We start from the raw sequence: 24,085 nt of genomic DNA on the forward strand, positions 1-24,085 counted from the left end.
GACTAACACCCAGGGGCCTGCGCTGTGGAGCGGAAGATCTTGCATTCAAATCCTCCAGTTACTCATGCAGGAAAAAACCAGAATAATCTCATTACTCAAGGCTGTCTGCACAAGGGGGCAGAGCTAAGGTCACAGGGGAAACCTTAATTCTGGTGTTTGCTAACCCACAGTGTGTAAAAACGACCCTCTCTAAGGTGGCACTTTTGAGAGGTCTGGGCGCCTCCGGGTCTTGCTAAGGAGCCTTCAAATTACAGGTCACCTCCTGCATGGACTGACGCTCAGTGGGCATTACAAGCAGTCCCCAGCGCCTGTGGCTGGGGAGGGGCCCCTCAGCGAGCTGAGGCTGGTGGGCCCGAGCGGGAAGCTGAGTGGTAGGCGCCCCCGAGACACAACGCTGCCCACCCCGTGGATGTTACGGGAGCGGGGTGCCGGCTGTCTGGACATGGCCTCAGCCACAGAGCGTGAAGGCCGTAACAGGCGGGCTGTGTTCGGGTGGGACAAAGCTCAGGGGCTGGAGAATCGCCAAGCGGCACCAGGCGCGTTGGGCCGGCCCCTCTCCTGCCGTCTGGCTGGCAGGGCATGCCCGGCTCTGACTGGGTTTCCTAGGCAGCGTTGCCAAGGAAACCGGGCAGAGACCGCCCCAACCCGAGAGGCAACGCGACCCCCAGGCTCGTGACAAAGCCCCCGCTCGTCACACCTGCGGGCCCGGGGCGGACGCCGCGTTGCGGGCTCTGGCGCCGCCGTTACACTGGCGGGCGCAGCGCGCGCGGGGAGGGGAGCAGAGCCCTCGCCTGCGCAGCACGTGGCAGCGCCCGTCCCCGCGAGAACCCGGATGTGAGATCATCCCTGCACGCAACGTGACCCCCTCCCTGCCCGGAAGTGAGGCGGCTGGGGCTGTACGGGAGCCGAGAGGTGTCGGGCAGGGGTGGGTTGGGGCGGGGGGTCTGGGCTTCGTCCCCGGCGCTTGTAGCAAGGAAGGTTGTGAGGGGGCGGAAATGTGGCTCCGTGACCGCCCTGCCTCGCCGCTCCCCCCTCCCACCGGGCACCAGTGACCGCCCGCCAGCATGAGACCCGCCGCCGAGCCGCTTAGCCCGCGCCGCGCTCCGGTAAGTTCCCGAGCCCCAGGGATCCTCAGTCTGCACCCGGGAGGTGGGGGGTCTCCGCCCTTGGTTTTTGCTAGCAGCCCGGGCTCTGTCGCCCGCCCCCTCCCCACCCCCCCCTGCGCTCGGGCCGCCGGGGCACACGGGCTCCGCAGGCAGTAGGGAGGCCCCGCGTCCCGGGCCAGTGGCTCTCCGCGCCCCTCCGCTGGGGCGTGCCCGGGACTGCCGGGGGCAGGTCTACGCACCGCCCCCTCCCGGAGACCGCAGCCTTCCTCACCGCGACAGCGCTCCTGCGGCAGCGAGCTCTGACTGTCCCCGTCCCGCCCCCAGGCCCCAGCGGAGGGGCCGCGATCTCGGCCCTTCTCTCATAGCGAGGCCTGGCACGCTGGACCCCAGAGGGGTAGGGTGCAGGGCCTGTGCCCTCCTTCCCTCTCTCCTCCCTCATCCCAACACTGACTCCCAGGCAGGGGAGTGAGGAGGCCTTGCCCCCAGTCCTGCACACTGGCTGGGACTCCACTCCCCTTCCCCTAGCAGCTGCTCCCCAGGATGGGGGGATTGTGCAAGGAAAGCGTGTGGAGTTCAGCTTATCTGGGGGGTGATGCAGGGTAGAGTCATAGAGAAGGGTCAGTGTCCCCCCGTTCACCTACTTTTTCCATCCCTTACACGTCCCCCAAGGAAAGCACGGGGGAGAGGGTCTTCTGGCTTTTCCTCAGACACCTCTTACATTTCCTTTTGCTTGTAATCTATCACATACCCAACCCTTTTCCCCTCTTATCTAGGGGCCTGAATAGGCAATGATGACTGTGGACTCCTTGTTTCAAATGTGGAGCTTCTGTTCACATTGGGGTAGTAGCTTGGAAACAGGGCAGGAAGGTTCCTTGGATCCTTTTGCTGAGCTCTTGATACTTGTGCACCTGAGTGCTGCATCAGCTATTCGGTGAATGAGTTCTATTCTAACAGATGAGTTAATTTTGGGAATTTTTTTAATGAATAGTGACTGTAGAAAGCACTGGTCTGCGTCCTTCCTTACCCCCAAAACAACTTGTATCACCCTGATCATTAACCTACAAGGTAGAGCCCTGGGGGGGAGGGCATCTGAGAAAATTCCTCAGACATTCTTGTCAACTGTGGAAATGGCCCACCTTGACTATCACTACATAAGGTTTTCTCTGCCAGCCCTCACCTCACCCCCCCCACCCCCCCCTGGTATTAGCTCATCTTAAGTGATCACTCTCCTTACAGTGTGTATGGTAACACCCATTGTTTCATTTTCTCTGTGTATATAAATCTCCCCACTGTATTTTCCACTGAATGCATCCGATGAAGTGAGCTGTAGCTCACGAAAGCTTATGCTCAAATAAATTGGATAGTCTCTAAGGTGTCACAAGTACTCCTTTTCTTTTTACGAATACAGACTAACACGGCTGCTACTCTGAAACATGATAGCTTAGTTTACTTTTAAAGTACAGTTTTGCTCTGCAAGAGTATTTATATTTTTATTCCTATTAATGCCTAGCTCTTATATGGTGGTGTTCATCCATACGTATCCAAGGGTTAATTTAAAAAAAAAATCATTTGTCTGATGTTTGAGGGTCAGTGGCTTTCAAATTAAATGTGTTTACATGAAACAAAAGATGGAGTTTCTAGCTGTCAGCCATGCAAAGTCAATGTGGGATCTGATATCTAAGCTGGTTCTTTCCTACTCTTTATAACACTTCTGCAGAATAAATTATGCAGTCAGTGTTTCATGTGGTTTGAACAGTACAAAGGAATTCTTCTGGTGCTGGAATTGAAGTTGAGGTATCATGTGGGATAACATGGAGCTTTTTTAGTTAAAGTTTTCAGACAAAACCATCTATTTCTAAAGGCTTTTCTGAGATTGATTTGTTCCTATTTTCATAATTCTGGAAAGCAATCTGTTTTACTTAACTCTTCTGAAGGAATAAAACAGGGTGAGCATGTTAAGGGGGCACAGGAAATTTAGAAATCACACAGATGTCTGAAATTTACTTAATGTTCTTACAGCTAACTCCTAGGAGTCCTATACCTGAGAGTAGGGAAATGCATTTTTTTCTCTAATTCTTGATTTATTCTTTGCATTTAACAGCGTGTTTGTATGACTGTTTCTGCTGCATAGTCGTTTTTCCCTTTGTGTGGATCTTTCAGACAGCCATAGGGGAAAGAGAAACATTTTAAAATAATATTTGTAAAACCACAAAACACTGCAGGGACAAGTATAGTATCTGAAACTACTTCTGACTCAGTCCTTTGAAACTGACTAGATCTCAAGTTGACATATTTTTAAAATATCCAGAAATATTCTTCTTTGGTCTTCGTGCCACACTGAACAGCCATTAAACAGACTTCTACCAGATTTTAATTTCAACAACTAATAATTGATTTCAGAGTATGTAACTTGTTGAATTTTTAGTTACATAATCAAGGCCTTATTTAACTTGTGATATTGCAGAAATTGTAGATTCTGCAATATTAGGCTTCCACTGCAGTTATGATGGTGGGAGACCCGGGGCACCCCGCTCTCAGCCGTGGGCTGCCAACAGCGGGAGCCCCCACTCTCAGCCCCAGGTTGCCGACAGTGGAAAAGTGCAGAAAAGTAATAACGGACTTTATTACCGCAAATAATAAGGTTCATTATTACTTTTCCACAATTTTCCATCTCTTGTCTACAACTCAGCTGCAATTTTTTGATAATCATCCTGCAATTCAAGTAGGGCCATATGCATGATTATCCATGAAGATCATGGTCAATTAAACCTGTCGGTAGCTATCCATAAATTTATATGCCAGCAAAAAAAAAAGAAGAAACAATGGCAAAAATCTCCTGATTATTAAAAATAGGAAAAGCTTGTCTGTCTTTTAAAAGTCAATACATACTGATTACAGTTCTTAGAGGGATATCAGCTTGAAGGCTAGTTATTTTCAGAAAATTCAATAAAAGTAATTTCAGTTAAGTAAATCCCTTTGCTAATTTTTGTGGTTTTATGAGTATCTGAACTTTCTGAGCTGCAAATAAAAGAAACTGACTTATGCAGGGAAAATAGTTAAACCAGTTACTGTCAAATGCACAAAGTAAATGTTTTAAAAATATTTTTTCAAATGTTTTGTTTATTGAAATAATAAGCGTTCGATTCAGTTTTGAGTAATGTTTAAGTTGATGATTTCTCTTTCTACTGACTTGCTTGTTTTTGTTTTGTTTTGTTTTTTGTCTCCTGTTTGAGCTACAAGCTTTTTTAAAACCTCAGCCTTTTTGTATTGTACTTCACTTTTCTTTTTACATCCTGCACCCTTGCAGAACTTTGTATTCTGAAACTGTTTCTTACCATAGTGAGTTCTAGGTGCTCAGATGCTATGGTGATGGGCTCTATATAATAACACAAGTTACAAGTACCAAGATTCCTCATCATTTTCCCATTCTGTTTTTTCCACTGTACTGGTCAGAAGTAGATTTGGGATGGCTTTTCCTCTAGTAGCACTCTCTGACTGGATCATGCTATTGAGAAGCATTCATGCGTTTTTGGGAAAGGAAATTCTTAGGCAAAACTTCAATAACGTTAAGATTTTCTGCCAGAATAAGGCATTCTAACTGAGGCCATTAGATGTTAAACTAAGGTAACTGATTGCAAGCAATGTCAGACTAAGTATTGCTTTTGTAAAATACCCTGATTTTGCGGAGTATTTTTAAGAATCAATGTCTTTTTTTTTAAGCCATCCTTCTTTGCTTTCTGGGTATCTTCTTAACTTATTTAAAATTTTATATATGCAGCTAAATATAAATGAAAGAGACAAATGCATTTATTCATATGTATATAAATTACTTGGGAATTTTACCCAACACCCATGAAGGCAAGGATTAAGTCTAATCGCCAATCAAAACGTATGGAGCCCAGAGCCACGCCCTCTGCTGCTGCTTGAGTCCCTCCCTCACCACATGGGCAGAAGACCCTGGTAGAGGCCTGTGTGGGACTATGACTACACTGAACACTTTACAACAGTGCAGCTGTGCCACTGTAGCTGCACCATTGTAAGGTGCACAGTGAAGCTGCTCTTTATCGATGGGAATTCTCCCAGTGACAAAATAAAATCACCTCCAACGAGGGGCGGTAGCTTTGTCAGCGGGAGCACAGCTCCCACTGATGAAGCTGTCCACACCAGCACTTTCCATCGTTAAAACTTTTGTCGTTCAGGGGTGTGTTTTTTCACGCCACCGAGTGATAAAAGTTTTAACAACGGAAGTGCCATTGTAGACACAGCCTATTTTTTTAAATCCTGCTTCTGTCCTGCAATATCCACTCCCGCATTGTTTCTTGCAAGTTTATCCCATTCCCACCTGCAAAAACCTTAGATCCCGCAAATCCCACATGCTACAAAAAAAATAGTCAGTTAATATATAAAAGGAATTCAGGCACATTTTTTACTAGTAAAAGAATAAAACAAATCTTGCTTAAACCATGTAAAAATACTAACTCCTGTTATAATATCACATCTCTTTCTATCCCTTGGTTAAATTTAAGTATTGAAACCTTTATTTTAAAAAAAACAAACAAACTTGCTTTACATTGCTGAAATTCTATTTATGACAAACTGATGAGAGATTTAGTGTTTTTCTGCAAATTCCTGCCCTCTGGTGAGTTTTTGGTTTTTTGCCCACCCAATACCATCCACAGCAAAGTACATTTTACCTGCTCCTGTGATTATAGGAGTGGATCTGGCTGGACCTGCAGGATTCCAGTGTTGCTGCAGGGCTCTAGACCGTGGCTTTCCACTGGCTGAACTCTGCATCCTGCTATTCCTGCCCAGCCCCACACACACCAATCAATTATGTTGCCCTTCCACACACACTATCAATTACTGATGTCGTGTCAACAATAAATTGATGGATTTACCCCCTCCCCTCAAATTAATTTATTCAGATTGCATTCAAATTAAGAGTCTTCTGCTGGTGTGGCACTAGTGGGGGTTGGTGGGGCTAAAGATTCGCTCCTACACCAGACCCCATTCTACCCAAAACTGAGCATCAGCTTGGAGGGCTGCCAGACTAGCAGGTGTCTAACACCCCATTTTAAAGATGTTATGCATCATGGACTGTACGGTCTTTGAGGCATGAACTGTCTTTGTTATATGTTTGTACAGCATCTAGCACAGTAGAATCCTAGTGCATGATGGGAGCTTCTAAGTAAGTGCTTGACTTACACCTCTTTATTCCACTCGGAACTTACGGCCTTCACTACTGCTTTTTGTGATCTCTTGATGCAGTCCTAGCTTCTCCTCGTGTAATCTTAATGATGTTCAGTTCTACTTCTGTTGTGCATTTCCAAGTTGTGCTTGGTCTGTCTTGTTGCCTCTTGCCCTGGGAATTCTAGTCCAGTGCCTGTCTTATTATATTGTTTGGTTCCTTCCTCCATGTGTGCCCTAGCTATCTCAATTTCTGTTCCATAATTTTCTGTCTTCAACTGTCTGATATTATGGATTGTGTAAGGCAGCCGCTTATAAAAATTGGGAGTTTAGATCATAGCATCTTGATGAGCCTCCAAGTTTGTGTCCTGTAGTAAAACAGATTTTTACAATGGTATTAAATATTCAACTTCAGTTTGGAGGACAAGATTTCTGTTTCTCCAGATTGGCTTTAGGGTTACAAAGGCATGTTTGGCTTTTCCTATTCTAGCTCTAATATCTTTCTGTTCCAGATGTTTTGTTTACAGTGCTGCCAAGACGTGATGTCAGACCTGTTGTGCTAATTGAACCTACAAATTTATCCTAATTGTGAGCTCAGCTGTGAAAAGTGAAAGTTCATAAAGTAGACAAGTCCCTAGCCTCTCTTTGCCAGAAGCTGGTAATGGGCAACACGGGATGGATCGCTTGATGATTACCTGTTCTGTTCATTCCCTCTGGGGTACCTGGCATTGGCCACTGTCAGAAGACAGGATATTGGGCTAGATGGACCTTTGGTCTGACCCAGTATGGCTGTTCTTGTGTTCTAATAACCTATGATAAATGTTGAAAGGAAAAGGTGAAAAGGGGGGGAGACAGACTGAATTAGTACAAGTGAAAAGGTTTACTGATATAATTCAAGGACTGTGTTAAGAATAATGGCTGGTAAACAAGAAAAGTGGGGACTGGAAATCCATGAACCAAAATTGGTATGTTGGAAATTAGGCCCAATTGGTAGCTGAAATAATTAAGAATGTTCCACCCATCGCTCACTTTTGAGATCCTTAAGAGGGGAATTTTTGGGGACAGATGTGAATTCTGGCTGACTGAAAAACAAGAGAAGGGGAAGGAGCAAGCTTCACCATCGTGACTGCCACCCCGGGCCTTCTTTGTTCTAGTTCTGAAAGATGTCCTGACCAATCTGGGCCAGAGCGAGGGACCTCAATGACATCTCCACTGGCTCTGGCTAAATCCCAGGATGTGAGACTTTGTCACAAACCTCCCTGCCTACTGTGTTCTTTTTCTTTCCCACCTTATTTCTTTTTTCCTATTCTTTTGCCTTCTGTTTGATAAGAATCTGGCTCAATTGGCCGAGACTATATTTTGCAACACTGCAGTAAGCCTGTGACCAAAGAGACAGCTAAAAGCAATGCCCTGAACAGCCAGATATTGGTGCAAGTTTGCCTGCTTTGGGAGTGGCTGATAAGACTATGTGCTCTGCTTGTGTTTTTTCAGTCAGCAAAGTTGCAAGTGAGAGTCAACACTAGAGACAGAAGCTGCATTTTCCATCTCTGCTGTTCTTTTCTTTCCCCTGTTGTGTGTTTGTCTTGTTTTGCCTTCTAGGAAACAGGATCAGACTTGAGCAGGAGCAGCAAAAATGTCCACTTCAGCCCATCTCCCCTAACTTCTTTTTGGGGAAAAGAAAAGGACAGTTATTACCATCTTTAATACTATCTAAGACAGGGGTCCCCAACGTGGTGCCCGCGGGTGCCATGGCATTTTTGTGCACCCGCAGGACACCCCGGTGCCGAAATGCTGCCGAGAAGTGTTGCTGTTTCTCGGCGGCATTTCAGCAGTGACGCTTATTGCTGTTGCCGCTTCTCGGCAGCGGGGTGTCTGGGGCCCTCCACAGTCTTCTGGGAATAGCAATATGCTATTTCTACAAGAAAGGTTGGGGACCACTGATCTAAGAGACTGACAGACCAGAGGGGTTTCTTTTTAAAAACTCGCTCCAGCTAAAGAGAAAATGAAAACCTTATTTAATATTTTTCATTTCAAATGCTTTAACTGTTTTCCTTTATCTGTATCTTTAATAAAAGGTTAAAAAAATAATAGTGTGGTTTCTATGGTTCTAAGTAGATTGATGTCTCTATTACCAAACCCTGAACCCTGTTTAAAACTACAGTTTCAGGGTCATGCTCACACTTTTGACTCTTTGGGCCCATAGTCTATCAGAATTAATATAACAGACCTCATCTATGTCAATTCCAGTAAGTGCCATTGGTGATTTTTGTTGTGTTGATTCTCATCATTTTTGTTTTCTTGGTGTTGATTCAGCCCTATTAGTTGTGCATAAGCCTGGAGATCACTTGTTTTAGCTTGCCTATCTCAGTGGGTATGGGACATCACATTGATGTCATCTGCAAAGACGAGGTCTTCTGGCTTCTCTGTGAAAGTCCATTGTATCTGTCTCGGTTGTTCTGTGGTTTTCTCAGTACCCCATCCGTTACTAATAGATGAAGGTCTTGAATTAGGTGACATAAGACATCCTTGTCTGACTCTGGTGGTTACTTCTAATGGCTTCGTCGATTTGCTGTTATGTATTACTTGACGTGTCATATTTTTCATAGAAGCTCTGAATGATCAGTGTCATTTTTGGAGGAATTCCATAGTGGCATAGTTACTTCCATAAGGTATGTCTAGCCACTGTGTCAAAGGCTTTTTGGAAATCTATGAAATTCATAGAGTGCGACTGATATTTGATCAACGGTTCTGAGATATGTAGGATTACTATTTGAGTATACTATACTATTTGAGTATACTATATCATACTATGCATGATTTCTCCTGTTCAGCCCTGCCTGTTGTTGTCATAGCCTTGAATCTACAGCTTTCTTTGTTCTGTCTAGAATGATGCATGTAAATATTTTAATTGGGATGGACAGCAGTTGAATGCCTCTCCAGTTTTTACACTGACTGAGGTCCTTTTCTTTGGCAGCTTCACTGTATGACCATTGTTCCACTTGTTTCCTATTTTTTTCTTTTCCCCATATCTTTATAAGAGGCCTTTCAAAGTGTCTTCTGCCTTCTTTGAGTCCTCCTTAAGCACTGCTGCAATAAAAATAATTAATCCCACCCAACGAATGATTCTGTGGCAAGTTCTTTTTGTTGGATCCTTTCACTGCCACCCCAGGAGACTCCTCTGCATGTTGGAGTGACAGGAACCTCTCTCGTCTCCTTTCCCCCGTCCTATCCCACATATCCAATTGCTAAGTTGTCTGGGTTTCCCAGAATACTTTGTTTTCACAACAGTCCGTTTAAGGCACCTTACTTCCTGTGCAGTGGCTGTCCCCTTCAGCAGAGGCAGTGACGCCACACTGCCGCAGCTAGTTGTGTACACATTGGGGCAGACATCACTGCTTTAATTTCCATTGATCCATGTTTGGAAGGTAATGTTTGCACCATAAAGGCTGGAAATATTTTTTAAATGAAAGCCTCAGTTTGGTAGAAATTTTTCTTCATCCTGAGAAGATGACTACTCACTGTAGCTTAGTAGATTTTTTTTAGTACTTTGCTTGCATGTGCATATAAGCAGAGTGTGAAGCTGTGCGTATATAATGAAGAAATGTCTCAGTTTTAGGGACAAGGTGGGTTAGGTAACATCTTTTTTTGGACTCACTTTTGTTGGTGAGAGAGACAAGCTTTTCAAGCTCTTCAGGCTCTCTCTGTAAGCTTGAAGGCTTGTTTCTGTCACCAACAGAAGTTGGTCCAATAAAAGATATTACCTCACCCACCTTGTGTCTCAAATATCCTGGGACTGACACGGCTACAATAACACTGCACACAAAAATGGAAGATGATATTTTTAGGGGTCATTTTCAGTTATTTGTAACTTTGGCAATTTTTTTAACTGCAGTTTTATGCTCAGTTTGGGAGCAAACTTTTAAAATTTTTTTAACTTGGTTTGCCTATTTTTGAGAACATTTGACAGAGCAAAAGACCCTATGTTCAGTGACCTGGTAAAAGTCTCTTAAAAATGTACAAGATATAAGGTATGTAAATTATTTTATGTAATCTGTTAACTGACTGCCAGTGTTCTTTGGATTTGTGTAGGCATGTGTCTCTTAGGAAACTTAGTAGGTAGTGTAATGCATTTCTCTTTGCTGATTCAGAAACTCATTGCTACTACAGGTTATAGAAAGATTGACTCTACGAGATTAGTGAATCGAGTTACTTATCTACATCACTGTACTGGCTTGTTTCTCTCAAAAAGTGACTTACACTTTCCTGTCAAAATGAACAGCTACCTTTCTGTATTTCTGTAAAAATACTTTGTTGCAGAAGTGGCCAAAGTAAAGTGGTGTAAAGCATGTTAACTAGATGCACAGTTTGATAATTTGACCTTTATTTTAATTTATCAATACTACTTCCTTTCCTGTGCTGTTTTTCCAGAGGCTGAGGCAAGGCTGTGTTGATTTCAAGTGTACTCTACACAAATTGAATTCCGGTTACCTGGACAGAAGGATTGCCAAACTGAGTTGCCTCAGATACATTGGGGGTAATCAGTGTGTTCTTCCCTGTTTTTGGTGTTGGATTTCTTATGGGATTGAAGTGGGGAGTGGATAGTTCAAGGGAATGTAAATTGTGAGCTCGTGAAGGGTTAGAACATGTTAAACTTTTTAAAAAGCATCCTTTTTAACAGACATTGTCAATGAGCTAATTATGTTTTGTTAAAACCAAGCCAGGAGTTTTGAGTGTTTCTGCTCTTTGTCTACACTAGAGCACTCAATTAATTGTGCTTCAGTTAATAGCATCATATATACCAAAATATCAACAACTGAGTGTTTCCACCATCAACTGGTGTAACATTTGTCTTTGCGTCCATCCTTGGGTTGCCCTACACCAATGTGAGGTGTGGGTTGTCATCTGGTATACAATTTAACCCAACGTTTTTACAGAGGTAAACTCTCAGCTCAATTGATTATGCAACATGCTGACACAACTAGGGCTCTGTCAATTCTGACAGATCAGATTGCTGCCTCAGTTGGCAAACCTCTACACAACAAAAAAATTCCCTGCAACAGCGAGACTCCAAGCCTGGGTCAACTGATTCAGGCTAACGCTATGGGGCTAAAAATAGAAGTACAGGTGTTCCTGCTGATGCTTGAGCCCGAGCTTTGAGACCCGTCCTCCTCTCTGGGTTTCACAGCCCAGGCTCCAGCCTGAGCAGGAAGTCTACACTGCTATTTTTAGCTCTGTAGCACAAGCCTGCATCAGTTGACCCAGGCTCTAAGACTCATTGCCACCTTTGTTTTTTCTAGTGTAGATGTACCCATAGTTTACAGGCTGAGAATCCGCTCTCTGAACTACTGACACCATATCCCCTTCCCTCTCTCCTTTTCTGCAGAGGATCTCTGGCTGAGACTGCACTGTTTACCTCTTGGTCATGCCCTCTCACGTATGTCTTCTTTCCAGAGTTAGGGTTTCAGCTGGTAAACCACCATTAGCTGAAGATTTACAGCGTTGGGGCACGGGAGGAGGGGAATCATGGCTAGGGAACATTTCTGGGATAATGAGGGGGACTGAAGGGCCAGGCAAGGCAGAGAAATTGTCACTCTGTACATGGACAGCTGTCAGGGCAGACAGATTGTTCATTTGATGTTGACAGTACACCAGTTGTTCCTTTTGTATTGAGATAAAGCCGAGGACCCCGTTGTGCTAGGCACTGTGCAAACATATAATAAAAAGACTGTTTCTGTCCCGAAAAGTTTAAAGGCTGTGTTCCAGTGTGGTTGCAGCTTAATCATTTAGTTTCTTAACTTTGAATGGACTAGTCATTGAACTGAAATAGTTGAGTAAACTGAAATGGAAGAAAATATTCTCTGTGCCTGCAGAAAAGGCTAATGGTATCTAAAACAGATTTAGCACTTCAACAAACTCTGGTTCCAGGTACTTAGCCACTGCCTGCCAGCAGCTCAGGGGTTTGACTTCTTCCTTTAAAACTTGACATCAAATATGTATTACTTCATTTTTTTGGATTAGTCCATTTCTATTTTAATTTTCAATAAGTTTAAAAAAATCAGCCTGTATTTAATTTAAACTTAAACTGATTTAAATTTTTTTAAAAATCTGATTTTTCTTTCTTTTTTAAAAAACCTGTTTTTATCCACCCTGTTCAGAAGTTATATTTAAGTTTACATTCCATTTTTGTATGTCTTTAAAGATTTTTATAAGGTCACACCATTTTGTTTTGTGTTTTTTTTTAAAAACAAACAAATTCTTGCGAAAAAATCTGGAGTTGGCTTGCTTGATCATTAATTGTAACCTGAAGCAATCATTTACTGTTTTCACTGTAGAAAAGTGTATATCGCTACAAAATAAAATTGCAAATGATATGTTTGAATCTGTCTGTACAATTTAAGAGCTCTGTTAGATTATGAACTCTGCATATATCTTTACCAAGTTGCAAACTCCACTTTGAAGGTGCATGCAGCCCATTGTCTTTACTGTTGTCCTTTTAGCTCCATGTTGGACTGAAATTCCAACAGGAGTACTGGCAAAGGTGTAACAGTAGAGGATTGATAAACCTTGATGGTGTCCTATTCAAACAGGAAGCACTCTGGAAAAAAGGCTGACCCCTTCCCTTCACAAAGGAACTGTTTTCTGGGGAGAGGTCACCAAGCAATTAAATCACCTGGGGGTCACCTATTATGGCTGACCAGGGAGTCACCTGACAGAGGAGACTGACTAGAAGGTTATAAAGAGGCTGCTCTGTTTGTTTTCTCTTTGGCTATTTTTTTTACTGTCTTAAGATGAGGAAACATGTTGCAGGAGCCGAGTGAGTCGAGGGTGAAGGGGAGACACGCTTTTATCTATGTGAGCATATGGTCCCGCAAGCACTTCTAAGGGAAGGATGAGCTAGAGAGGGAAAATGTACATAAGACTTGGGGTTTTTCCCTTGTATTCTCTGTGATTCTCATTATTAAAGGGCAATGCTATATTTGAATCCTGTGCAAACTCTGTGTTCGTTCTATACCTACTATGTGCCCTTTGAAGAGATAAACCAGAACGCTCACATTGGGATGGAATTCTAAGAAAGGGACTATTTAAATTATGAGGGGAGTCTGAGGAGCCCGTAATGGTTCCATGGGCTAGGCATGTGGGCGGTGTGGTAACCATTCTCACGAGGGAGTATTAGATGAAGGGTTTCACTCTGACAGTGCATCTATGACTCAAGAACTAAGACAGTGCCTGAGCCTGGGTTCTGTGCAGACTTTGAAGGCTTAAACACCCATGAAAGCAGAGGCTGGGATTCCTTTCAGTCTGGTGGGCTGCCAGCAAGAGAAGCCCAACTAGGGCTGTGACATATTTGGCATATAGTTATAACTGAAGTAAAATGGACAGAATTCCGTTTATAGAACTTATTCTGCAGGAAGATGGATATATATCTGAGGAGGTTCTCCTATCTGTCTGAATGCATACATTTAACAAAACTTTTTTTCTCTCTGATTTTTGATAAGAAAGTAGTAATAGTGGAAAGGGGCAGTATTTATAGTAATCAAACTTGTGGATGATTCATAGCTGGGAGAGACTGCAAATGCTGTGGAGGTTAGAATTTAAAAACTCTTTGAATAATACATTGGAGAAATCGGTGAAATGAAAAAAAAAGTCAATAAAGACATTTGAAGAATCAGTCAAAGCATTGGACGCTCTAAATGGCTACTAATTTCATGGACAATTACACTGCATTCTTACTAAAGACACCCCTTGCTCCTGGGGGCTGTAACTAATTGAGATGAGTTCTCTCTGTAAGAACTGCATGAATATAAGAGGTGGGAGGAAAACTACATTAGTAACACTACAGAAGAGGGTGAGTAAAGTTGATGAGTTAGCAGTATAGCTTTACAAAGAGCCAAATGTTATGTCGGGCTATGTTAATAGGATTATCATGTGACTTAAGCAAGGTAACTTGTATTCTTGCTCAGTAGTGGCTTGTCCTCGGTTTGGGTACTACATTCAATTTGGGTACTACATTCAATTCAATTAAAAATCTTTTTATTAAAGCAAAGTTACAATAAAATATTAACATCCATCATATAATCCATATTTATTCAGGATCAGGTTAATATTCAAATAACCTGTCTAAAGATTAACAAGAAATTGAAGCAAACAACATAGCAAAAATTGCAGCAAGAAACAACCCCCCAAAGTAATGAGTCACTCACTGCAGTTAATTGAATTTTGTGAGGGAAGTTATTTCAAATAGCTGCATCATCAAATATACTTTTATCAGATACCTGATAACTGTAGTTTGGATTTATCTATAAGCGTTTAGAATAATATACTGTAATACAGCAGTTTTAAACTGTGGTCTGCAGAGAGCAGGCTGGTCACATGATGTTGGCTCTCCTCTTGGTTTCCAACTACTAAATTACATTAAACACTTCCCTATATTTTTTTATTAAAGCAATTTGCTGTAGTTGCCACAGGGATAGTACATGATCCACAGTGGGCGGGGTGGTGTTCCGTGAGACATTCTAGGAGTCGTCCACGCTGTGTTTCTTTGTCCATGCTATAGACATTCTTCTTTGCAGGTAAAGCTTGCAGATTCATTATGGTGGGTCTTACCCCAGCATGCAAAACCTTGGAGGCAGAACCAGACCTATCAATCAAGGCAATAGTCACTCCTATGAAGACCCAGCCAGATCATTCTGCCTCCAACATTTGCAGGGAGGCTTTACAAGACCTCCTGCTCAGAGCAATAAGAAAATAGGGCAAAACAACCAAAAAGGGATCCTTTTTATTTTTCATCTGTGAGGGCTTCTTTGGTAAGGACATCTCTCAGGCGACCAGAGATATAAAGAAGCTGGCAGAACAGAGCACAAAAATGTCTGGCCTAACTGGATACAACTTGGTGTGGATCAGCTATGCTACACCTGCTGTGCTAACCAGAGCCTCAAACCATCCATTGACTATACCACCACTGCTTTCTCACTCTTCTCCAAACAGCCAGCTTTGGAGGGATGAGAGGGAGAGCAGTCCACACATGGAAGAACAAGTAGGGAATAAGGGGCCCCATTTCTCATGCCGCTCTTATGTGACTCTACCTTGCTCACTGAGAGATGATATTAAACAAAAGGGCTGTTTCATGTTCCTGCCCTTCCCTTGAGCAGGAGGTTAGAGAACATATGTAAAATTCAAGGCCACTTACGGAGTTATCTCAAGAGTGAACCTTTCAAGTGTTACACATACTTCTACAGCACAGCGGCAGATGTGGTTCCCCTTTTCAATTCCTTTTTCTCAGGGCATAGAGGCCGTTCTCCCTCTATATTACAAAGAAGGGGTAAAAACCCTATAAAGAAAAGATACATTCAGTGTTGGAATCCTGAGAGGTTAATTTCTCTCTCTGCCGCCCCCCAAAAATCTGAGAAATTGGGAAAGAAAATCAAAGGCATCAGGGAAGGACACTACAGATTCTGACCGCAGGGGCCACTCCTCCACAGAGGAAGGTTTCTAAGGCTTAATATCCCCCCCCCCCCCCCCCCAAACAAAAGTAACATAATATAAATCCTTCCACTGTACAGGCTCTAAGAAGGGACAAGAAAGGGCCAAGGGAGCACAAAGAATGTTCTTCATATTCATCTTCCTGTGAGCAAGGACCTCTCTTTTGGACTTGGAGCCAGAGCCTATGGAGGAGGAACCTTAGAAACTATATTTTTTAGGCAGGTTGTTTTGAAACCATTCTCAGGAGTACTTTGCAGACTCTGTGTTCCTCCAGTGGAGCCCTTGGAAAAGGAGTTAGTCCACCCACAAGTAAACTTTTCCTGATTGATACTCCCAAAAGTCTCATTTAAAATAATGACAATAAAGAAAAAGAAAGTGAAGGTACATCAGCAGCCTTTAGTAGACATGCTGCCTGCATGTCTGGTGCTAGAACCATGTACGCATGGTCAGACTCCTTAGTGACCACTTAGTGCCATTCAAAATCAAAAGATCCTCTGGACTAGCAGACATTTTTTTAAAGCAAGAATTTCATAACGGTGGCTGTTGTGGGAGATGCTCCAACCCCAAAAAGCCTGAGATTTACAGTATGAGTAGCATGTAATACTTGATTCTGTGTGACAACACCAACTCCACCTGGTTAAGGCCATGGAAAGCGAATCCATAGGCAATCAGGTACTAGGTACCTCTAAATATCCTGTTGGGTAGGCTCTCTTGTAAGTCTGTAGATAGCACTGTCGTGGAAACCACTTTTAAATTAAGCAAATAAAAAAATATCAAAGGATACCTTGGAGCGCAAAAGGAAATATAGACCCTATTATAGGTCTTGACACACATACCATCCAGATAATTATAGGAAGGATATTCAACGAGTTGACCAAATATATCACTTGGCATAAGGAAGAAAGGAGATGTTTCCAGAAAGCCCCTTATATCGGGCAAGCATGACTACAGGATGACTCTATGATGTGGTGCTCCCCATGTAGGGATCAAGTAGCAGTGAATCTCAAAGTGTCGGATCAGTACTACATTGGAAAAATGGAAAATTCTACTTACTTGGATAATTCACCACTCCACCCCACCTGACATGGCAAACAGTGGGCAAATAAATTTGTGCACCTGAGCTGGTGTATTTTCATGACAATTTTGCGAAGTTGATTTAACCTAAGTTGAATCTGTGTCCAATCCATAATTAACTTCTCTGCCAAGATAGCCAACAAGAGTACCTCTCAGCCAAATGTGTGGTGATTGACACGGTCATAAATATAAAGGGAAGGGTAGCCACTTTTCTATATACAGTGCTATAAAATCCCTCCTGGCCAGAGGCAAAGTCCTTTTACCTGTAAAGGGTTAAGAAGCTCAGGTAACCTGGCTGGCACCTGACCCAAAATGACCAATGTGGGGATAAGATACTTTCAAATCTGGAGGGGGGGGAAAGGCTTTTGCCTGTCTGTGTGATACCTTTGCCGAGAACAGATCGAGGATGCAAGCCCTCCAGCTCCTATAAAGTTAGTAAGTAATCTAGCTAGTAAATGTGTTAGGTTTTCTTTGTTTTGCCTTGTGAAATTCGCTGTGCTGGGGAAAATGTGTATTCCTGTTTTTGTGTCTTTTTGTAACTTAAGGTTTTGCCTAGAGGAATTCTCTATATTTTGAATCTGACTGCCTGTAAGATTACCTTCCATTCTGATCTTACAGAGTTGTTCTCATCTTTTTTTGTTGTTGTTGTTGTTCTAATAAAGTTCTGATTTTTAAGAATCTGATTGGGTTTTTTGGGTCTTAAAAATCCAAGGCTGGTTTGTGCTCATCTTGTTTATTCTCAAGCCTCCCCAGGAAAGGGGGTGTAAGGGCTTTGGGGGATATTTTGGGGAAATAGGAACTCCAAGTGGTCCTTTCCCTGATTGTTTGTTAAATCACTTAGTGGTGGCAGCGTTTATCTAATCCAAGGGCAAAGACTTTGTGCCTTGGGGAAGTTTTAGCTAAGCTGGTAGAAATAAGCTTAGGGGGTCTTTCTTGTGGGTCCCCACATCTGTACCCTAGAGTTCAGAGAGGCAAAGAACCCTGACAGACACTTATAGACTAGAAAGCTGAGACACATCCCTCAGGTTATATCCTGGATCCAGAAGTCATGTTTTTATACAAAGCAGCAGAGCATGGTAGAATAGTATTCACTGCCAGCAGCACCAGGGATAATGTCAAAACAAGTATGGCAGTTTTAGCTCGAATAAGGTCAGTTTCTTGGCCAAACAGTGTTAAATCACATTTCATCTTCAAAGCACTTAAGCTTCAACATCAAAACCTGTGAGTTATGATCCCTCTTCCAGATAGGGAAAATGAGACGGAAGTAAGGTTCCCAATACCACAGAACAAGTCTGTGTTAGAGACTAGATTGGCATTCAGCGGTTTGTCTCGTACTTGGGTCAGAGATAAGACATGCTAATTTGTTGTGTTGTGCTGTTAAACATCTGATGCACTTTAACTCAGTGATCTTTCAGATGGCATAATGTAGTCCCTCTCCCTTCTACTCATGTTTGTATATAAATTTGTAAACATTTCAGATATGGGGGCTACATAAATATGATTTTATCACATTTTGTACAGATTTCTGCGGGAGTAATCACTAACAAGATAACTGTCTGAACTTTATGATCTGATATAATGAGGCGGTGGAACATTCCCTACCTCTCTATGCCTCTCTCCTCATACTGCATTGGAGAAGAAAGGGGCAGGGGCAAAGCTTCACAATATTGGTAAACCACAGCGTTTTGTTTGCAGTGTGATAGACTAGCTAATGTCTGTTTGGTTAATAGTGTTTGGTTCTGCACAGAAACATGTCAGTGTGGTCATTTGCAAAATACCACCTCTAGTGAATGGGATTAATTTTGCTTTTGTAAAATATACTTGTAAATTATGCTTTATGCTGTTTCATTGTCTCTTCCCTTTGAACAACTGCTATACATCTGAACTATGTATATTTTATAATATCCTAAAAAAGGAGATGAGTCCTGTTAGAATAAGGTCCAACCCTCTTTCTAAATCTGGAATAAGAAAACTATTCTAATCTGTGTATTATTGTTCCAGGACTGCCTGTGTGTCACTCTGAAGTTTAGAATGTCTGAGTCAGTGTGAAGTGATGGAAACAGCTACAAACATGGTTGAGAGCTCTTTTTGTTCAGAATATCACCAGGTTCAATTTTCACTGGGATTTGTGGTCATTTACTGTCCAATTTTAAGTTCTTAGCCATTTTGACTTAATGAATTACACCCCTGCAATAGTAAGACATGTCTTACCAAGAGTCTCTTTCATTGAAGATATTAGCGGTAACTTGATCAGTCACCATCCTTACCGTACAGCTAATTTGCCTACAACAGTTGCATTGATTGTATGAGGGAGACTGGACAGATGGTGGATTGCTTGGCCCAACTGCTACCATTCTTCAAAACCACCCACACAACATAGCCAGCACACATAGTAAACCCAATTACATGTAGCTCCTCACTGCAGCACATCCCCCTCCTTTGCCACAGAAATCCTCAAACTCCCAGCACAACACGCGCACATGCTCACTCTCACGCATGCTTACTGTCAAACCATGCACATGAGCAGCAGAGCCACAGGTCATCACTAACACATGCGAAGAAAACAAAGATACCAAAATATCTTTCTACAAAAGCATCATATTGGTATTGCTGAATCAAAAATAGCTGTAAAAATGCAGGAATGCAGCACATCTATGAAACTGTGATCATAATAGAAACAGTATGTTCTTTGCACAACTTAGTCCTCAGGAGAAGTGTAGTAATTCTGTTCCCCGATAAGACCTTAACTCTGAAAAACTCCTTTCTGGCGGGATTGTACCCAGGACAGCCTTTAAAGATAGAAAAGTCCTAAAGGCACTTCTGACCAAAGGATCAACAGGATGCTTAATCTAGGGGTTTAGTACAAGAACTAGGTCCTCAGAGGGAGTTCTTCGCAACGCTACATGAATGAAAAGATAGACAGCTATAAGAAATCTTATGCCTCGGTAAGAGGACAATCCTGCACCTGCTTGCTGTCTAGTGAGCTAGAAATGTCCATCGCTTGGGTTTCAGAGTGTTGGGTTTGGGGCCAATGTTGAGACTTTACTGTAAGAACTTTTATCTCCCCACTCCTCGGGGGTGGGGGAGGAAGTTGCCTTACCTTCACCAAATCCATCCATGCTAGTGACGGAAGGGTCGTCTACTCTACAGTAGTGCGGCTACAGTGCTGTTGAGGGAAGGGGTTTTTCTCTTGATGTAGCTGAGAAATGAAATTTTTCACAGCCCTGAGCGATGGAGCTAGGTGATCTAATTTTTAGGTGTAGACTAGGCCTTAGGCATTGTACACCAGGCCTCTGGATATGCCCAGTTTTGGGATACTTTCTCAAGGTGTTACCTGCACAAAATTTTCGGTTACCCGCATACTCTAGGGGCACCCACATTTAGCCTTCCATGGGCTCAAGGCTTAACCCTGTAAATTTAAGTACCCATCCTTACTCAATTCCTAGGAGCTCAGGACGTCCTTTGTAGGACCTTTTATATAGTGAAACTTGAGTCCTGCTTAGCTATACCTTAACTAATCATTTTACTACAATATTAAACAATTCTCTAATCAATCCTAACCTATTGTAAAACCATTCTTTAACCAATCATACCCCACCACATTCATTCATTTGCAGCTAGCAAAATTAATTATGTAACAGAAACCATACAGATAAACAATAGAGTAATGGAGACCATAAAGACAAAACAGTAAGGAAGTAGGGATTTCACTACCACAACTTGTTGATAAGTGATTGATGGCATTCTGTCTGGCAAGCGAACAAAGTTTTCTTTAACCATCTTAAGATCTGTTTCTTTATCTGGTGATGGTGGATACTATTAGGACAGGATCACCTTCTTAAAAGACCGATATTACATTGTTTTTATATTCTCAAGAACATTATGAACAGGAGAAGGCAGTCATGCTTTTGGCAACGGGAGACAGTGCATGATAGTAACTACAGCCTATTAATCTCTTCTTCTGATATAAGATCTCAGTACCTTTGCGGGATCCTGGATGCAAATAGGTCCGTTAATGGGGACAGGGTGAGCAATCCAGGGTCTAGCTCTCCACTTGACATCCCAAACTTGACGGGTGGTGCTGGCAGCGAATGCTGTTCCATCATGATCTGCTACTTTGTGTTTGTATAAACCTGATTTCTGAAACCAGGATGTTACCTCTGAGCGGTTTCTCTCAGTTTCCTAGTATATAAGGGAAAGTCACATTTGGCACTGAGAGGTACTCTTGTTGGCTGTCTCGGCAGAGAAGCTAATTATAGAACGGGCATAGATTGAACCATAGGTTAAATCAGCCTTGCAAAATTGTCGTGAAAGTGTACTAGCCTCTGTACACAAATTTATTTGCCCACTGTTTGCCATATTGATAATGAGGGGAGGAAAAATACATTAACCAAGTAAGTAGAATTTTCCTAGGCTGGCACAAACTATTGGCCACTGAGCTTGGATGGAGATTAAAATATAATTAAAAATGCACAAAACCAGCATTTTAGTTTTATTAAATAGTACTCTTCAAAGTGCTGGATACATAAGAAGAAAAGTTTATCAGAACATGTTTGCATTTAAAACTCAGTAACTTATTAAAGAAAGTACTTAATTAGCAAATTAAACTAGTTGTTTCTGATCATCATTCTTTGAGGATTTTAGAAGTGGTAGACCTCATCCTCTCACATGTTCACACCTAGTTTTATTTATAGTTTGGAAGAGGAAAACAAACTCCTTTTTCAACTCCAATTGGGTTCTTAATTGTGAATGAAGTAGCCATTGAACTGAACTAGTTGAATAAACTGAACTGAAGAAGATTATTCTCTGTGCACTTGCAGAAGACACTACTGCAGTCAGAAGCTGGTTTAGCACTTCAGCAAACTCTGGTTCCCATTGCATAGCCAGTGACTTTCTTTAAAAATTGGCACTGAACATGTACTGCTTAATATTTTTTGTATTTCATTTAAATGATTATAATAAGCTTAGACCTTAACATCGGCTGTCAATTTCAAATTTAATTTTAAATTGGTGTATTTTTCTATATTGAATTTAAATAAAACTGATTTTTAATCGAATTTTTATCCATCGTGTTATGAAATAATTGATGCAAGGTTAATTCTGAATTTTGCTAATAGGAATATATGTGAACCAAGAAAGGATACTACTATACTTTTTGCAGCAACTGAGGGAAATTCACTAAGTACAGCATCTAGTTTTGATCATCTCAGAAATAACAAAAATTAGAGGAAGTTCAGGGGACAGCACAAATGATAATTGGAAAATAAGAACTGATAAGATAGGTTAAGATAACTAGGATATTGGGTTTCCTGTCTTTATTTGAAATGCATGCATGGTTGGAGGAAAGTGGTAATTTTTCCCTGTCCTGTAGCAATCCCTCAGTATAGCTATAGTATAATTTATTTAGAGCTGAGAATTTTTATCTGGCTCCTCCCCACCTTTCATTGTCATTGACTTCAGTGGATAGATGACCTCATTCTCCAATGCATGTTATGGAGCATAAAACTGAGTTATTGTGAGTTTAAACCCCCCAAAATGTAAGTTCATTTGTTTTACTAGTAGCAAAGAGAGACATGGAGAAGATGATATTTTATAAAAGGGGAAACTTACGATCAACCAGTTGTAATGAACTGCATCTCGATTAACAGTTCTGCTGTTTTTGATCTAACTTCATATTAAGGCTAGAAATATACTGGATTAGAAATGGAATATAATTGTTATAGTAAACTCACATGCTTAAGGCTTCTTGTATTAATGGGTATAATACACATCCAGTGTCACTAAAATAATGACTGTAAACTGTTGGTTTGAAAGGGAGGGTAAATGTAGTTGTGGGGTGGTTTTAAAACTCCTGTGTGTATTTCTGATTCCAGTGCGAAGAGTCTTTAGATTAATATGCCCCACTCAGTTTCTGGTAACCCTTTTGATTAACTATTCATATGCTTATTGTCCAGAAATGGCAGTTTTCCAAAGGTACAAAAACTCGATGTTAACTTGCTCGCTTTCCCCTATTTGTACTACCCTTGGTGTAGTCAGACTTGAAAAAATCCTATTTCTCGGACAACAGACAGCTAGGATAGGTGACTTAGATGAGTTATATTGCATGTAAGACCAACAAATTGAAGATCAGGCTGTTGTACGGTTTTGCTGGATAACCTGGGTCTTGACTAAAGCAGTTTCACTGTTAAAGTGCATAGAAATTTAACAAAACTCATGCTCTGCTGCTTTGATTTTAGAGCAGAAGTGAAAGTGAACCATCTTGTCAATTTCTTGCTGCTTCAGTGGGTGCTCTGATCAGGATCTGGGTCATTGGACACATCTGGGTGTTCAGAGTGGTATGGAGTCTGTAGCTCTAAATCTGCCAAAAAAGAAACTACAATGATGGAAAGGAGGCAAAAGTAGGTAAGAGAGAGAGTGGGACTTGAGTGATGTAGAAACAGAGACTGGAAAATTGTCCTTGTCAACATCTGTTTTAAAGTACTTAAGAGAGAATCTCCTTTTAAGAAGCTGACACTCTTGCTCCTCATACAAGTTATCCAAAAAAAATAAAGAAAGCAAGACTTTATATTTCTAATATTTCTAAGGTATAAACATCTAATTTAAAGATATACTTGGCCACAGAATATTTCTAACTGCATGGAAAAGTAACATATCTAACAAAAAATGTTTAGTAGTTTAAGTACAGTAATTGAATTAGCATATATTAGGTGCTTAGATACCAGTGCCAGAGTAGTGGATGTGATAAGAATTAGTAAATATTAGGTAAATGCTATTTTGTATGCACTTTTCAGAATTATCTGTTACTTTCAACATCCTCTTCTAAGGAACAAGTGGACAGATTGGCAAATTGCATAGCCTTTACTTTGCAGATACATATTGAGTGAATGCTGTGCATCCTCCAGTAGGAAATTTAGTCTCACATAGTTTGGTATACAGGGAATGCAGTTTGACCTTGGGAACAAAAGTGTACTTAATCTTTGTAATTAGATGTAATGATTATATTATTTTTATCATGTAATGTAGTTATTTACAGACAGAAGTCTGGATAAGGGTAACAGATTGTTCCTTTTAATTAGCTTTTTGACTGTCTTGTCTTGTCCTCAAATTCAGACTTTCTTTTCAATAACGGTTTATTAACTATTTTAAAGAACAAAATGGTCAGTTTACGAGACTAATATTTTGACAGAACAACGTAGTAAATAACACTTCTCATGACTGAGGATTTTTTTTTTTAAATA

The 24,085-nt window shown here is 41.6% G+C and overlaps 1 protein-coding gene across 6 annotated transcripts in view; it reads left to right on the top strand.

Annotated features, from left to right (window-relative positions):
- The first annotated feature begins 886 nt into the window (after positions 1 to 886).
- Positions 887 to 24,085, top strand: part of SPOPL (speckle type BTB/POZ protein like) — a 60,377-nt gene continuing 37,178 nt past the window's right edge. For 4 of the 6 annotated variants that reach the window (XM_077829419.1, XM_077829423.1, XM_077829422.1 and 1 more), the window contains exon 1: positions 887 to 1,106. The gene's annotated coding sequence lies outside the window, so the exon portion shown is untranslated. Of the gene's footprint in view, positions 1,107 to 10,721; positions 10,828 to 23,177; positions 23,250 to 24,085 lie in introns of those variants that run through there. The other 2 variants (XM_077829420.1, XM_077829421.1) reach the window with 2 other exon arrangements.

Source organism: Eretmochelys imbricata, chromosome 11 (genome assembly GCF_965152235.1).
Source record: "Eretmochelys imbricata isolate rEreImb1 chromosome 11, rEreImb1.hap1, whole genome shotgun sequence".
Classification (NCBI taxonomy): Eukaryota; Metazoa; Chordata; order Testudines; family Cheloniidae; genus Eretmochelys; species Eretmochelys imbricata.